Source organism: Heloderma suspectum, chromosome 3 (genome assembly GCF_057233095.1).
Source record: "Heloderma suspectum isolate Gila_16-S chromosome 3, 16-S_ref, whole genome shotgun sequence".
Classification (NCBI taxonomy): domain Eukaryota; kingdom Metazoa; phylum Chordata; class Lepidosauria; order Squamata; family Helodermatidae; genus Heloderma; species Heloderma suspectum.
Genome location: NC_139460.1, coordinates 296204577 through 296222388, shown reverse-complemented (window position 1 = coordinate 296222388; position 17812 = coordinate 296204577). Strand labels below are relative to the sequence as shown.

The window sequence follows — 17812 nt, the reverse complement described above, 5'->3', positions numbered from 1 at the left end:
AAAGACACACAATTCAGTTTTGTTACAACATGTCAGCAGTACCAAGTCTACAAATTCATCCTTTTGCAGAATGTACCAAGCTAAATGCAACATTAAGGGTGCCATTTTATATGCATTTTTAGACAGAAAGAAGTCCTGCAACTCACAGCAAGCCCCAGCCAGCATACTGAGAATTGTAGGACGTTTTTCTGTCTAAACTTGCATAGGATTGCACTCTTAAGTGTGTGAAAGCAGTTATAGTTCATGTTTTTAAAATGTGAGTGACAGGTGGGAGTGTGTGTATGGGGAGGGGAGAGCGAGAGTGAGCATGCACATAGGATCTGGTCTGCTTGGTTTAACTCTTTCCTCCCACAACTCCAAAAGGGGTTGTCCCCTTGCTGTAGAACTGCTATTAGCTTTGTGAGGGTACCTGTGTGCATTTTCCGGCTGCAACACAACGTGTGAAAGAGAAGAGTTAACCTCCCCACTCCCTTCCCTCCCTTCCACATAGCAGCCATTAACATTTGAAGCCCTAAGCAGCTTGGGACCTCAATATTTGAGGGAGTGCCTCTCCCTATATATGCCTGCCCAAAAGTTGAGATCTGTTAGAGGGGTCCTCCTCTGCATCCCACCAGTGCGAGACATACACTATGGTGGGACGTGGGAGAGGGCCTTCTCTGCTGTGGCACCCCAGTTGTGGAATGCCCTCCCCTTGGAGGCCTGATTGGTGCAGATGCTGGTTTTGTTTTGGTACCAACTTAAAACATGACTTTTCACCAAAGCCTTTGAGGGTGAATTGAATTCCCTGAAGTTGCACACTGTTTTAACTGTTTTATTGTTTTAGATTTTCCAATTGGTATTTGCTCGTTTAATGGTTTAATATGCTTTTAGCTATTTAAATAATTTGATACTGTTTAAATTTATTTTATCTGTATGCCACCCTGAGATCTTAATGATATAGGGTGGGATGCAAATGTTTTAAATAAATAATTTTAGTGAAGAACATGTATTTTAATAAAGTGCCTGTCAATTGCTAACCTGTTTAAGTTTGGCCCTGAAACTGACCAGATTTTGGGTAGGGAGGGAGACAAGAAAATCCAAACAGTGAACTACTGGGAGCAAGGAAGGCAGCCTAGACTGGGGTGAAGAATACAACAAGATCAAGGCTTGGTCCATTCCATGCGATGCTGGTCCTAAGCAGTGACAAAGAGACCACCCCCCTGCTAAACACAGACTTCTCTCTCTAGATAGTACAGCACTAAGAACTATCCTAGGTTAATAGACTCCTGCCCCATCAGTTCTCATGCACAGTCTCCTCTAAGGCTACATCACCTTTCCCCCTCACCCTGCAGTCATGTGGAAAGTCCACTGAGACTCTTAACCACTGTTGTTCTTACTTAGCTATCAGTCGGCGGCAGAAAGACCCAAGGTGCTCTAATCAGACAGGAACCCAGTGTGCAAACCTTTCATCCCCACCCATGTGAGCGAGCAAGGTGCCGCAAAGTATTTATGATGCTGTCATTGAGAGTAGGGGAGAACAGCAGGAGTTAACAGGCTAACTTTCTGTTGCAAGACAGAAGCAGGGCACAGGATGCACACTAGACCCCCCTGCAATAAAGTCATTCCTTGGACCAGGGCAGCCACTGATCTTCCCAGTTTTAGTAAGGAGTTGGCAAAGAGTTGGTAAGGGAGGTCAGGAGCATGTAAATGGACTTTAAAAGCTGGCTATTCCAGAAGGATGGCAGCAGCACGAGCAGAAAAGAGCAGTTACTGCTTGTGTAATCCAGGGATTCAACTGCTTCTGGATGAGGAGAGAGAGCAAAAGGGGAGGGAGAAGGATGGGGTGACAAAAAATATCACCAGGAGTAAGTATTGTGGCACCTTTGAATGTAACTGGCTTGTTGTGGCATGAGCTTTTCTAGTCAATGGCCTATTTCATCAGATGCACAAAAGCAGGGGCCTTCGCAAAGAGACACAGTGCTCCTGAAAGACAACCCTTGGAATCCATTTGTGTCATGACGTAAGAAGAATTGAGAGCACATGTACACACGCACACCAGCCAGAGATCATCTGGCCATCCCAGGTCACTGCACATTAATGTGTAATCCAGAAGCACTGGTCAACCTCACTTCCCAGGAAGCAAATGCCTGATGAGGCAACTTAACCCTACTATAATGGGTCTCTTTTGCAAGAGCTGGTCTTTCGTCAAAAGGGAAGTGCAAACGTATCTAGATTAGGCACAATGCCTCTGTTGCTAATTCTTCTTCTTCTTTTCGTTTTAACCCCCTTATCTTTCATCACCTGTGCAGGAAAAGGAAGTTGCTGGTTCAAAAAGGGCTGCTAATTTTCCCCAGTTACAAGATTTAAGCCACCATGGAAGCCCTCCCTGACCCATTACTAGACAACCTCCCCAACCCATTCCCTTTAATGTGCAATTTTATGCATGCTATTTGAAGAGTCTGGAGAGAGTATTAAATAGCTAATACTTGACGCTCCAAGTAGCTTAGGAACAGAATGTAGCTTCAGTGCCTGTTTGGTGAAAGAACACTCCCAGCGTACTTTTAGTTTAGTTTAATTTCAAGTGTTGAGAAATGCAAGCCATACCAGGTCACTTTCAGATCTGCAGAACAAATCTCACCCAATTGTTTAAGCAGTGTTTCATATCAGTTTTGTACTTGACTGTTGAAACTCTGGGTTTCCAAGGAATATCGGTCACCGAGTCCATGATTTTACTTCTCATAGCCAATAGCAACTTCACAGTCCTGTTCCACCTTAAAATTTTGCCTTTCTGGGCTGGCTTGTTAAATCATCCTACAGTACGTGTTTGTTTTTAAATCCAGATTGCAGTTATAGGATAGATTTTCATAGAATTTTAAGAATTGGAAGGGATTTGGAGGTCATGCACTAACTAGATTTAGTCCAACAATGTGCTCAACACAGGATCTACAATGCAGGATGCAACTATTTACTGTTTTATTTATTAGATTTTTAATCCACCCAACAACAAACATTATCTGGGCGGATTACACAAAAGTAAAAAAAAAAAAAATACAATAAAAAACAACAAATAGCACAGGAATATAAAATATATCAAAACAACCATAAAACCTAAACTCTGTAATGCCTGAGAAAAAAGACAGCTCTTTCCCTGGTGCAGAAATGAAACAGTGAAGGCACCAGGCAAGCCTTCTTGGAGATGGCATTCCATAAATGGAGCCCAGATGCATCTGCTTCTCATTCCCACCCTCCTGGAGACCCAGGATAGGGGAAGGTTGAAAGTAGAACAACTCTAGCTACTCTTATCCAGTTATAACAAGGCATTCCTGAAAGGCAAAATCGGGATGAAGAAAGTGTAGGTGACCAAGCCAAGTGCAGTACTGTTTATAGAGATGCAGCACTGTTCCAAAAAGAAACCTTGAAGGTATAAAATATTATGTTGCAATTACTTGTGGGAATTTGCAAAAAAGAAAAAAAGGAAAGAAAAGTAGGTCCATTAGAAGTCAGGGTCTTATTATCTAGTAACTAGATTCTAGTTCAAGCCTTTTAAAACTGTTTAAGACTACTTCAGGTTTACAAAATCTCTCCTCTGTAATGGTTTGCCCCAGGTGTAAATATTAGCCCTATGGGAATATCTGGTCCCTGTTCTACGGACTTTGAAGTCTCACTGAAGAACACTAATGTAAATCGATAGCATACCTCCTTATAGGCCCTTAGATCTCTTCCACTAATACCTTCTTTTACAAGCACAGGTTACTTAGGATACTAAGCCAAGATAGGAGCTTAAATAGAACAGCGTGCGAAGCATTTTTGCTCAACTCTGGTAAGTCAAGCACTGTTTCAGCATCATAACTCTCCATGTACAAAATGAAAATAGACACAGGGCTTTCTTATGAATTGCCAAAGGAATTCAAAACTGGTTACCATGATACTAGCTGCTAAAACTGAACGTACAATTCTATCAAGAGGATTACAAAAAGAAAGCAGCAAGCACATGTGTGTTACAGGACTTGCCTACGCACTGGGATTTATTACATCTTTATACCACCCTTCCTCTGGGCAAGGGAGGTTGGGCGAGAAGAGAGCAATTGGCCAAAGGTCGCTTCAGAGCCTAGTGGGGAATCTGAACCTAGGTCTCAGTCGAACACTCTAACCTATGGGTAACACAGCCTTTTCAGTCTTTAGGGCTGGATGCAATGCTGGCTTGAGTTTTGGGGGCTGTACGCATGTATACACACACCAGGGCCAGCATCAAGGGTAGGTATGGTCAGGTACCTGCCGAGGGCCCACAACCAAGCAGGGCCCCATTGACAAGAGCCCCTGGAGTTGTTCCTCCTCTTCACCACTGCAACTTGCTTGTTCACCTGCCTCTCGCTCTGGACCAGATAACAGTGGTGGTGAGATGGAAGAGGGGCTGATGCCACTACCTACCCCTTCACTGGCTCTCTGCCTGTCAAGCAAGCGGTAGCAATGATGAGAAAGAGGACGATGGCCAGCAACAGCAGCTGGTGACAATGGCAGCGAGAAGGTAGACTCACGGAGGGAGGGAGCCCATTGAGGGTGTCTTGCCGAAGGGCCCTCAAAGACCTGGAGCTGGCACGGATGCATACACACAAGCAATCTTGATCCAGATCGCCCTTTCCTCATTGCTACAAACAGCAGGGCAAGAGCAATATGTATCAGGATCAGTGGGGCAGGCTGCGGCACCTATGGGGGGGACGACAATTTAGGTCTTAGGGCTCTGTGGTTCGAGCACTCCTGCTCTAAAGCATTTCACCATTCTGGCTCTCAGTTATAATTGACTATTAAGTCACTTCCCCAACACCACCTCCCAGTCAACTCGCACCTGTGATCTTCCTACCAAGCACCTCTGTGCCTACCAACCCTGTTCCAAAATTGCTTGAGTTCACTGCACTCACACTGGCTTGAGTCACAAGAGAGTTGGCCAGCTCAAGCATTCTTCCAAAGTGCGTGGCAGCAGTTCATGTTTAAATTAAAACAGATATTTGAGTGTCAGAAGGAATACAGTTAGGAAGATTCCATCATGAGATAGTTATTTCAGTGTTGGAAATAATTCCACAGAATTTTCTTTTTTTTAACACTCCCTCCTCATCTACACACACATCCTCATTTCTGACAACTATGCCACATCAAAGTATCTTTTTCTTCTTCTCCAAACTAGAAGAACAGTGTCCCTGTCTGGTCACCTGAGGGTAAACCGTACTTCCATGGCAACCATTTGACTAGTTATTTACAAGCATGCATTATTTTATACAATAAATACAGGAGCAGAAGATGGGTTTTGCTAAAAGTTCTAGGGCACTGTCTGAAGAGGAGCTCCACAGGGGGAGGGTGGGATAAAAATGAAATACATTTCTGGTGTCCCTACAAAGATTCTTCCATAATACCAAGCCACCCAATTCATAAGAATGTATTATTAAAGAGAACACTTCAGAGTAGCATTTTCCACCAGGCAACTCTTATGGCATTATTAGATTTCTGCCTTTATAAGATTATTTCTAGCCTACCTTCAATATGAAGTGTTCACAGCCCCAATAAAGCTGTTTGGAACATTAAAAAGAGCATACCAAGATTTTATTGTCCCACTTGTTGGCAGCTGGCATAGATGGTGAAATATCCAAAGACCTCATGTTTTATAAACCCATTGCATCTTGAATGGGGTATTCAAGAATTTAATCTGACAACTGCATTAGTGAGACTCGATACATATTGATTTGCTTGCACATTCCAAGGGAACAACTGCAGTTTATATTGTTTCCTTGGCAATTTATGCTTCAAATCCCTGAGGGGTGGGGTGTGGGTTTAACAAAAAATACCAGGTTTATCATCTCCTAATATGATACCGAATGCAGCAACTAGTTTGGGGACTCATCTGCAATTCCAGCCTTCAGGAGTTCCTGCAGCGAAGTGTATGAAATACTTTCGAGTAGGAGTGCGTGCCAATCACAAGACCCCACTTTGGTGATGAGGGGAGCAACATGACTCAGCTCAGACTGCTTCAGAGGCTGGCTGATCTGACTCCAGTTGAGATCAGAACCTCACTTCTGGAAATTTGAAGCATCATGCTTCCCCATTGTCTATCCTTGTGAAACCAAACAGAACTGAATTAAATCTGCAGAGATAACAGGCAAGTAAACTAAAATTTCAGAAGAATGGGTGCAGCTGTGAGGAAGTTATGATGAATGAAACACCATTTTACGGAAGGTCGATTTATTTTCTGCTCAGTAGACAGTACTAAAGTCACAGAAATCATCCCTGCATCATCTTTGGAGAGGACGGATGACCCTTCAAGAGAATATATCAAAGTGCAGAACTTGTGCACAACTGAATAGTGGAAGGTTCAGAGGAGGGCAGCGAAGATGATCAGGGGGCTGGAAACAAAGCCCTATGAGGAGATACTGAAAGAAATGGGCATGTTTAGCCTTGAGAAGAGAAGACTGAGGGGAGATATGATAGTGCTGTTCGAGTACTTGAAAGGCTGTCACAGAGAGGAAGGCCAGAATCTCTTCTCCATCATCCCAGAGTGCAGGACACGGAATAATGGGCTCAAGTGACAGGAAGCCAGATTCTGGCTGAACATCAGGAGAAACTTCCTGACTGTTAGAGCAATACGACAATGGAACCAATTGCCTAGGGAGGTGGTGGGCTCTCCCACGCTGGAGGCATTTAAGACGAGGCTGGACAACCACCTGTCAGGGATGCTTTGACTTGGATTCCTGCATTGAGCAGGGGGTTGGACTTGATGGTCTTATAGGCCCCTTCCAACCCTACTATTTTATGATTCTAGGGGGAGCCTTTAAAATTTGATGTGTTTTAGAAAACAACCCCCTTCCCCCCATTTGTAGGAAATGTGTTGCGTTCTTAGTTGTACAACTGTGTTTTATATCTAATATATATTGTATTAACATAGTCACCACACACACACTCACTCACGGAAACCCCAAGTGTTGCTGCCGCCATGGATACACAGTCACAAAATGCAATAAGATACAAGAGCAGCCTCTAGTAAGTTCCTTCCCCATCTCTCCCCAAAGCAATGCCATTTGACATTAAAAAGAACCAGGCATACCATGGTAAAGTTATCCCCTGGTTGGAAGCTAGAGCTGCTGGTCACAAAACTACATTGCCCTGCCCCCACCCTACCCCATGCTGGCATTTCCTTATATGGAGAGCTTGGATCTTTGCAGACGCAATGCGCCCTCCACACCACTCCCAAAGACAGAGGACCCAGATTTGTTCAGTACGACCTGTAGGACCCTTGCTTCCCTTCAGACGAATCCTGAATCAGCCCAGTTCAGTTTGGGATTCTTCTGAATCCAGTTCACAGCTGCACTTCCCAGTAGGCAACCTGGTGTCCTCCAGATGCTTCGGATCACAACTCCTACAATCCCTGGCCATTGGCCATACTTCCTGGGGCTTTGTAGTCCAAAACATCTGGAGGGCACCAGGTTGGGGAAGGCTGTCTAAAGCACTTTCCTCTTGCAGTTTAAGAGAGTCTAGTGAGAGACTGGGCTAGCAAGATGTATGGTCTTCCAGCTCCCAAACGCTTGTAGGCCCAAGGATGAAATGAAGCAAATGGCAGACCACTTGCTTCCCTTCTGCCTGTCTTATCTCCTAGTTCCCACGTGTAGGGATGCTGGAGAAATCCGCAACGGAACAAAATGAGTTAGGATTTTCATGAATCCATCCCGTGGTTTCCACAGCAGACTCATTCTCCCTGTTGGGCGGATCTCACAGACTTGAGCACCGTTTTTCGAACTTTCCCAATTTTTGTGCAAATTTAATCGTAGAAAAATATGAAGAATCCTGAATCAGCCAGTGTGTGTGTGTGTGTGTGTATGTGTATAATTTTGCTAAAAGCAAAAGGATTTAAAAAACCTGTCCCAAAATACGCATTTCCCCCAGAGGCTAAAGCATGAAAATGTGCACTTTGGGGAAATTTGTGCATTTTCACAAGCGCGGATTTCCGCAAATTCAGAAACAAAAAAATCTAATTCTGTTGGTGGATGATGGAACACAGATGGAATGGATTTTACACAATCCATCCATCCCAACCTATGTGCAGTGCTCCAAAACTGTCCCCGCTGTCACATTTCCAGAACAGGAGAAGGCCAGCCTTTATCCTCACTGAGTTTTGGCAGGACGCCTGTTTTGAAGAACCCAGGTTTCCCCCTACAGAGCCTGGGAGGTCCCCTCCACTCAGTCTGCAGGGACCCATCCTTGCCCTATTCCCTCGGCAGGCTTTCGGGCCCACTGCATCAATTTCCAGTTTATTCGTATGGGGTTGATTATGCAGAATGCAGACAGTCATGGTATTGGAAGCAGCTTTTTTAGAACACAGGACTACTAGCCATTCTAGCAAAGTGGAATAGTCAATGGTTCAATATGAACGCCGTATTTTGGAAGTCAGGAGGGCTCGCACTGCCCAGCATGATCAAGAGGATGAGCTTTTAGTTTCCTCCTGCAGTTCTCAACAGCATTTTCTTTAGTGAGTGTATCTATGCATTAAAAAGCTTTCAGCAGAAAACTCAACTAAAGGCTCACAAAGGTTTGGACTGGGGTGACAGAGGAGAAGGTTCTTCTGTGCAAAAAGGAATTCTTTGCGGGTAAGGAAGATACAAAACAAGTGTTACAAACTGTCTCTGAAATACAGTGGCACATCACTTAACATGCTCCAACAATGAGGAGTTTGTTAGAGCAGCTGCAAGAAAAAGACAAGCCACACGGACCTCTACATTAACAGCTGGGTTTCCTCCAGCCCGACAGATGCAGTTTCTTCTTCGAAAAAAAGACAATGCTGTTTGAAGAAATTAGCCTGCTTTGTTTAAGCAGAGACGAAGCAATTTGTGCTAAAGTTCGCCAGCTCACTTTAAAACTGGCACAAGAGGTTGCCATCTGCCATCTGTAATCTTTGGCATCTAGAAATAAAACTGACACATTATTAAGACAGCACCGCCCCCCCGCCCCCACCTCACCTGTGCAGCCGACCTGCAGCGAAGTAGCAGCACTGGCTCTTTAAGACAGCAGAAGTCGCCCCTACATTTTGGAATGAGCCCATGACATTGCATGCGTTTGCTGGGTGGGAGGGTGGGGTGGAGGGAGGGAGGGAATGGGGGAAAATAAGATGAAAACCAGTATTGCATTAAGTAGTGTCAATATATGAGTGAGCAAATATAGATTAGGACTCGGGATGTTCTGTTTCTTCTCACAGTGTTCAACTGGAAACTGAAACAGGAAAGAAGCAGATTCATGCTTTAACACACACACACACACACACACACACACACACACCCATTTGGAAACTGGGTTGCCCAAAACAATCTAAATTGACTACCATTATTATGTCCCTCAAAGTAATTTGCATAAAGTAGGCAAAATTACACACACACACACACACACACTCCCTCCCTCCCTCCCTCTATTTACCTAGATCACATTTAGTGCAGGCTGCTCTCGATATCGAATCAGGCAGCCCTCTTCATAATCTATACTGTCCCATCACCACTCAAAGAAGCCACCTCTTTAGCTTCCAGGCACCCTTGATGCATCTTTTTTTTTACTCTATAGAGTAAGCACAGGGAGTCCTGATAGGGACCCTAGCAAAGGAGAGGGCTTTAATCCTCTCCCCGTGGTCCCAATCCAGATCAGGGCTCCCCCCAACCATGCCTGCAATATATATTGCTAAATAATGATCTACTGTACTTCAATGGCTTACTATTTGGCAATATAAATTGCAGGAGTGCCCAGCCCCCATCCAGATTAAGACTACAGTGGGAGAAAAAGGGTTAAATCCCCCCCCTCCAAACTAGAGTAAAGAAAAATGTAGCTGCTTGCTACATCTTTAAATTCACATGTGATTTGGGTTCAAGTTGTACTACGTTGCAGCAACAGCCACGCTATACAACACAGGTGGGCAACTTTGGGCAGCTTGCGGGGCAATTCCCACCCCTGGACCCACTGTGGGCTCCACTCCCACCACCGAAAAATGGGGGAAAGTTTAAAAAAAAAAATTGATTTGGAGGCAAACAGCTATGGAGGCCTAGAAAGGACAAATTTAGCATGAAAACAAAATGTGCCCATTTTAACAGTTTGCTGTTGAATTCTGGCAGCAAACCACAACTTTTTCAGTTAAACAAAACAGGTGTCCCTGTGTGGACCAGGTGTTGCCCACCCCTGCTATACAAGTTCTGTGTTGTCTGAAGGCAGGAGCTGCGTCCATCGAACACAGAGTGGGTTTCAATATGGCCTTGGGCTCCCACTCTAGAAAGTCATGAAAAAGGCACCAGGATAAAGAGGGTAGTCACAATTTAAGTGGCTGGCGTTGGCTTCTGAAGTCAACCCACTATATTTAGCAGACAACTTCCTTCCTCAAGCCTCACTGCAATCTCCAGTATTAGCCAAGAACAACCACTTCATCCCAACATCGGCGCCCTGACAGGAACTTGGCACATAGGAGAGACATTCATTGCAACTCTTCTGCTGGTGTGGAATTCCCTTCTGGTAGAGATCAGCTCAAACTCAAGATGTTTTAAGCCAGCATTCCCCAACATAGTGCCCTCCAGATGTGTTCGACTACAACTCCCACAGTTCCCAGCCAACATGGCCATTTGCATTCTGTTGTACAGCTGATGCAGTGTATGGCAGGAATGTGACCATGATCCAAATGAAGTCTCAGCTCAGCCACAAATGACTTGGTAGCCAAGTTATGGCTTTCTCAGCCTCAACACCACTTTCACTACGGTATGGAGATACCATCAGCCTACCTCACAGGGGTGTTTCAAGGATTGAGAATGCACAAACAGTAGTTCTGACTACTCAGAAAAGTATAATACAAATGCTAAGTATCATTTACACCCCACAGTTAAACCATTGTGCAGGTACGCATGTAAAGACAACCCAGGATTCAACAACAACCCAGGATTCAACCCATGCTCTGGGTTGCCGTTACAGGCGAACTAGGCCAATGGAAGGTTCTGTGAAAAAAAGTACTCCTAGGTGCATGTGGGGTAAGGGCAGAGACTCAAAGCTTGTACTCATTCATGCCTTGTTAAAAAGGCAGCCCATAACTAAGCCAAGTCAGGGCAGACTGCAGGCGTCAGTCCACCATCACATGAACATTTTGCAGCGACAACATTTACCACAGTCTGCTGGCCAAAAAGCTCTTGACTCAGGACAGGAGGGCATCGTGCGCCATCATTTATAGTCTGACAACAGATCTCTCACTTCAGTGACTGTGCACGGATTCATCAGCAGTGGCCAAGTGGCTGCGTGCCCAGTAAACAGACTGCAGTTTGGAGGGAAGAGGGTGAGGGAACACCACATACAGAGTGAGGTTTTGCTTAATCACGCTTGGAAACTGATTGACAAAGCCCTTTGTTCCGCTTTTGCCTCACCCTTTATGGCCTAGCAACAGTAACTATGTAGATGTGCAACACAAGCAGAGTTGTCACCTCCTGCAATTCCTAGCTGTGAACTTTTCATGCGGGGGAAAAAAAAAAAATAGAAAGAAGGAGAACGGATTAAAGTTAGTTCTCGCTTCCAGGGCACTGGCAAAACATTAGGCGGCATGCGGAGCAATCTGCTCTGTGAAGTAAGAAGCAGACTTCAGCACCAACATGCCTGCCAAGATTATGTGCTAGCCAAGGAACTTTATAACGTTTCCCCTCCAGCGGGAGTGGACCAATAGAAAACCAGTTCTGCAACAGAGTGGACAACTCTTAAGTTCCTCAGCCTTGCGTGACATTTTAAATCACGAGAAACCCAAAATAATACTTAAAATAAATATTAATATTCTCCTATAAGAAGCCACTACTCTTAACCGCTTAAAGAACAGTTAGTTTCTTTGGAGAAACCCAGAACCACCCCACCCAAGCAAGAGTTGTCGTAATAATGGAACAGCCAGTTTTTAAAGCCACCTCTGTGTCGCAGGACAGCTATAAATAGAGCCAAAGCTTTGTTATAACAGGCTGGCTCCAGATCTGTCACCAATATTCACAAATCCAAAGAGTAAGGGCGCAATCCTATGGGCTTTGGCCGCCCTACATTTGCAGCTAGACAGCCGACTACCCAGTGCAGTGCTGGCTCCGAGGCTCGGTTCCCAGAAACCAAAAAATCCTATGGCCATCTAGACGCTGTCTAGCGGCCATTGGATTGCTCCATAAAACACCTGTCTTAAATAAATATGTTATCTTCATTGTAATCCTCTGCTTTCCAAAAAAGAAAGCTTCATGAAAAGCTCTGCTGTTTTATTCAAGTCACAGAAAAACTGCAGAATTTGATACTGGGCACAAAGTTGAAAAGACTCAGTTTTTAATTTTTTAAAAGAAAAGTTTCTAGTCCTTATGGAATGTGGTGGCGAGGATATGTCTGAAAATGCAGGCACTATCTAAGACCTCAAAGCTGGGGGAGGGGTCAAGACTTTATGGACACACACATAGGCACTGAAATATATTTCAGTCATCCAAATCCAATGTAAATGGATGTTTACAATTCTTTTATAGCATCTCTATAATATACAAAATGCCTGTAAAGTATTCATTGAAGTCACTTACAGAATGGAGATGGCTCCTTCTACTAGCTGTGCCTGGCCAGATTTAAATAGTCAAGTTCACCTTCATAAGTATTTTGGTACAGAATCCTGTTTGAGCTTCGTGAAGGTCACCACACACAACAAGATGAATATACTGTGAAGCACAGAATCCGATATATAGTACAGTCTCCTTCAGATTCGCTGGGGCAGAAGACAAGAGAAGCCAAGCCCAGGTTTCCAAGTGTAACAGTTGAGAGTAGAGATAGAATCATAGAATCATAGGGTTGGAAGGGGCCTACAAGACCATCGAGTCCAACCCCCTGCTCAATGCAGGAAGCCTGATTTCAGGGCAGTCTCCCATCTAAGTACTAACCAGGGTTGACCCTGCTTAGCTTCTGAGATCAGACGAGATCAGGCACACATAAGTTCCATTCATTCTTGGATGGGGGAGAAGTTTGCTCAATTCATGAACTGAACCTAACTTCACATTTTCAAACCAATATGAGAACTGGAACTCAGTTATCCTTTGAAATCTGCACTTTTATGAACTTTGTAATGGAGTTCTCCAATCAAATGTGTACAAAAATCTTTATATTAAGGGAAAGTGCACATGAAAATGCATATAACAGTGAAAGCAACATTCAAATCTGCATTCGATTAGGAAAACTGCTTGCAAAACATTGGTATATTAGGTAAAATGGTGTACAAAAATGCATATATTAAGAGAAATGTGAACAAAAATGAGACCAAGTTTTCATGCCTACTTCTCCCTCAACGCTTGGGACAATCTGCCTTTAAAGACTGGAAAAATGAGAAACTGAGAGAAACCAACACTGACAGATTCCCTAGCTGAGAAACCAAAAAGCACAGTCAAACACAAACTTTGGGGTTGGTTTTTCCAGTAGTCTAAAGGCGGGACCTCTTCACCCTCCATGGCAACCTTCTAGCTGCAGTTCCCCTGCTCCGCCTTCAGTCCTTTAAGAGAGTCTCAAGTTCTGGACACCTTAACACAGCCTTCCTCAACGTGGCGCCCTCCAAATGTGTTATAGCATAACTCCGGGCATCCCCCAGACAGCTGAAGGACATGAGGTCAGGGAAGGAAGGCCAAGTTAACACAATCTGAATAAAACGCCTATTTTCTTGGTGCGCAAATAATGCCAAGCCTTTGATCTTTCCATTCAAAGATGACAAGACTTGGCAGATGCAGTAGAAAGGCAGAGTAACAAAATAGCTCTGCTAATGTTAAAGGGGCTCACATTTTGCAAATACTTGCCTTATTTTCCATTTTTCATTAAGCAAAGCTTTTCTATAGCCGGGTACCAAGCTACAAAATCAAGGGTTTGAACATGCACAGAGTACCTCTCACGACTGGGTAACCAGAGCCTGGAGTGCCAAACTCAATGTGATGGCAAGCACTGCTTACTTAAAAACACAGAACTGCTCCAATCGCATAGAAAGAGAAGGGCAGAAGGGGCGGTTTTAAGAGCAGATTGCTTGCATGGGATAAGGAGTTCAGAACCCTCATCCCCAGCATGCTGCAGCTTAGGGCCTGGAGAAGAAGGCTATCAATGGCTATTAGCCCTGATGGCTATATGCTACCTCCAGTATCGAGGCACTGTGCTTATGTACACCAGTTGCTGGGGAACTTGGGCAGGAGGGTGCTGCTGCACTCATGTCTTGCTTGTGAGTTTCCTGTAGGCAGCTGGTTGGCCACTGCGTGAACAGAATGCTAGACTAGATGGACCCTTGGTCTGATCCAGCACAGTTCTTATATTCTTATTGCCAAAGCAGTTTTCTCCCTAGCCAAGCTCAATACTAGAAGTGACTCTGGCTAGGCGAGAAGTACTTGAGAGGTTTGGTGGAGAGGGTAAGAACCCCCTCACCTGTACCTCCCTCTTGCTGTCCCCCACACAGATGACCCTTCCTATGTGATTGGGGCAGATTCATTTCTGAAGACATGGAACTGCTTCCAGCCCATCTATTTTAGCCCTTAGATTAAGAGGAACAACACTAACACTTAAAAAAAAGAAGCAATAGTAAAATACACATCAAGACTTCTTGGAATAACTATTTATAAAGGGTTAAACCAGATTGCTGGATATACCTATAAGCGTCTTTTCCTGTTAGAATGGCATGCTTTTATTACCAGTAGGCAAAGAACAGGCTGACCTAGACCTGAAGCCAGGTGACAGCTGCTTCCCAAATCTTATCTGCATAGTAACAGGAGTAAATAGGAGACTGTTGACAGTTATTCCACCACCCACCCCTCCATCCGTTTCTACATGTGCCTTTCAACTTGCCTAGATCTGTATAAAATCTAGTATAGATAAAAGCCAATTGTTTTGTTTCATATGTAAATACAACATATGAGGGGTAGGGGGAACCAAGAATTTGCTCAAATGCCTAATGCCAAACATCAGCAATCATTCACATCTTTAGATCCTTGCTTTCTGAAGTCTCTCCCCCACCCCCAAGCACACAGCTGAGCGATTTCTAAGAAACACCCAGGAGTCAGGCTGAAGACAAATTCATCTGTTCTTATTATTATTATTATCATCTGTTCTTATTATTATAATAGGTTACCTCTGTCACTGCAACAGCTGTAAAGTTCACTAGTTATAACTTTTAAAGCAAAGCCAAAAAACCTGAAACCCAGGAGGGTGCTGGGGGTAGGAGAACTTGTACACTTAAAAACAAAACAAGACATCCTAAAACTGTAACCACATTTTTAAAAAATGCAGAATATATCCTTCTCCTACATCAGAAATGCTTAGTATTTTCTACTAATCTGTATTGGAAGCAAGGAAAAGACAGCATCAGTTTCAGTCACAGCAGCCCAACTCTGACCATATTGTGCAGCAGATGCAAACAAACATAAAAATAAAGTCCCATTATGCACAAGAATGTTTTTCCAAAGAAGCCATCAGGACACCTGCTGCTAAAATAGCAAACTCACTGTCTCAACAGGAGTGGTTTTATGCACTCTTTTATGTTGCCAGGAATGTAATTACTACATTCAGTTTTGAAAAGCTGATTAGTACAAAACCTTTGAACTTCCTGTTCCAATGCAACAGGGAAGAATGATTTACATGGCACCGAGGCCTACATATGCAGCAGAACGAAGTGCAAGAACCCAGAGATGGTAGAATGGGCTACACCATTCCAGACTGCAGATGAATATCATTATTGATATTGTGGCTTCAGACGAAGGGCAGAGGGACCGACTAGCACTGATATTGTTCGTTACTGAGAATTAATCCAGAATTGCTCAACCTCAAGCTAGATAGGTTAACGGCACTTCGCATTTGAAGAACAACATTACCTATTTTCCAAGTGTTGTTAAACTTGTAAGTAACACTTAATGTTTTGAAACCCACCAAGGGTGAAATCCACACACGTTTTACGCAAATGCAAGTCCTGTTGTGTTTAAGGAGGCTTACTTCCAGGTAAGCATGCATAGGATTGCAGCCTGAAGGCCCTATACCTCGCATAGCTGTGTGAAACCACTTAGTTATACAGACCGTGAAAGACTGTCAAAATATATTGTTCTGCTGGCAGCCAAACTGCAGCAACTGAAGCCACCTGTACCCAAATGAATTAAGATGGTAGAGGGCATAATTTCACAAAAGCAGAAGCTTTTCTAACAGCCCCATGGAAATGAGTGGAAGTTACACAAGAGCGCATAGGCATCAATAGTGGTTTGGGGCACCTGTGCAAGGCAGCCTCAGTGAGTCCCATTCCTTTGTGGCTCACCCACCTCCTCACAATCACCACTGCCCACCTCACTCTCTTTCTGGCTCCTGCACAACTGGCAGTGTGATGTAGTGGCTAGAGTGGTGAGACTGGGACTTGGGAGTTCTGGGTTCTAGTCCCCTCTTGGCCATGAAGCGTGCTGGATTTGGACCTTCACACCTGTTCCCAAAGTAAATCTGCAGCGCAATCCTATGCACGTTTACTCAGACGTAAGCCCCACTGTGTTCAAGGATATTGCTCCATCCTAAGCGTATTTAGGACTGCATTCCAAGTCAGGGCTATGTCTATGCTAAATAACCATCAACACTCTGCAACAAGAGAACCTGTATTCTGAGCCAAGTAAAGCTGAAGCCTATCATTTACCTTGTAAATGATGCAAATTAAAAAAAATGCCACTGGTGCCATTCCCGGTGATGAACAAATACCACTGGGGCCACTCCCTTCTCACCAGCTACAGGGCTGAGAGACTGAGGTGCTGACCATGAAATCCCCAGTTCAAATCTTGCTTCTGCCATTAACACATTACATAGTTTGAGCCACTGTTTGCTCATTTCCAGCCCCCTGCCCCCGTGTAATATACAGACAATACTGCTGACTTATCTTATGGGCTGAAAAGATTATACCATCAGTGTGGTGTAGTGGTTAAAAATGTGGGACTGCAGAGACCCAAGGTCAAGTCGCCGCTATGCCATAAAGCTCAATGAGTGACTTTGAGCCAGTCACTGACTCCCAGCCTAACCTACCTCACGGGGTTATCGTGAGGATAATATGGAGAGGAGGAAGACAGTGTAAGCTGTCTTGGGTTCCTTCCAAGAAGAAAAAAGGCAGGACACAAATGTAATAATAAATAAACTGCCCAGAGAGAGTGCGCGTACGCAAAATATGCGGAAGATATCTTCTCCATCTCCTCGCTCTTGCTTCTGCTTGCATGCTTGGAGAGGATAGATGAACAGGCAGTGACAGAAGGAACAGCAGCAGAACCAGGAAACTTCAATTATCAGCAGTGGGCCCCTTGAGTTGGTGTGGGCTCTGGCAGGTACCCAACACTACCTACCCCCAACACTAGCCCCGGATGTACACATGCCTATAATTCTATTCATTCATTCCTTCATTCATTCATTCCTCTCTCTCTCTCTCTCACACACACACACACACACTATATTTATTATATATATATATATATATAGAGAGAGAGAGAGAGAGAGAGAGAGCGCGCGAGCGCTTGTCATCGAAGAAAAAGGAAAAGGAATGCCGTCTCAAATTTAAGGGAGGAGGGGGAGGAAAGATTTATTGAAATATATGAGCTATTGGTAGACCACATCATTCCTTAGTCCCTGGTTGAGCCAATGGCCCAGAACCATGAACTCGCCTGAAGCACTGAACAATGAAGATATTATGGATACAGAGAGCAATGATGGGTCACTGTGCCATGTAAGCTGTATTCAAAACAAAAGGAGAAACAAACAACCACCCCCTGGTGGTAACCAACAGAGGCTGGTTTTGGCTTGCCTTCCTTGGATCCTCAGAAGCGCT

The 17812-nt window shown here is 44.2% G+C and overlaps 1 protein-coding gene across 4 annotated transcripts in view; it reads right to left on the bottom strand.

Annotated features, from left to right (window-relative positions):
- TIPARP (TCDD inducible poly(ADP-ribose) polymerase) overlaps positions 1 to 17812 on the bottom strand; it is a 36413-nt gene that overhangs the window by 8265 nt on the left and 10336 nt on the right. The window lies entirely within an intron of this gene.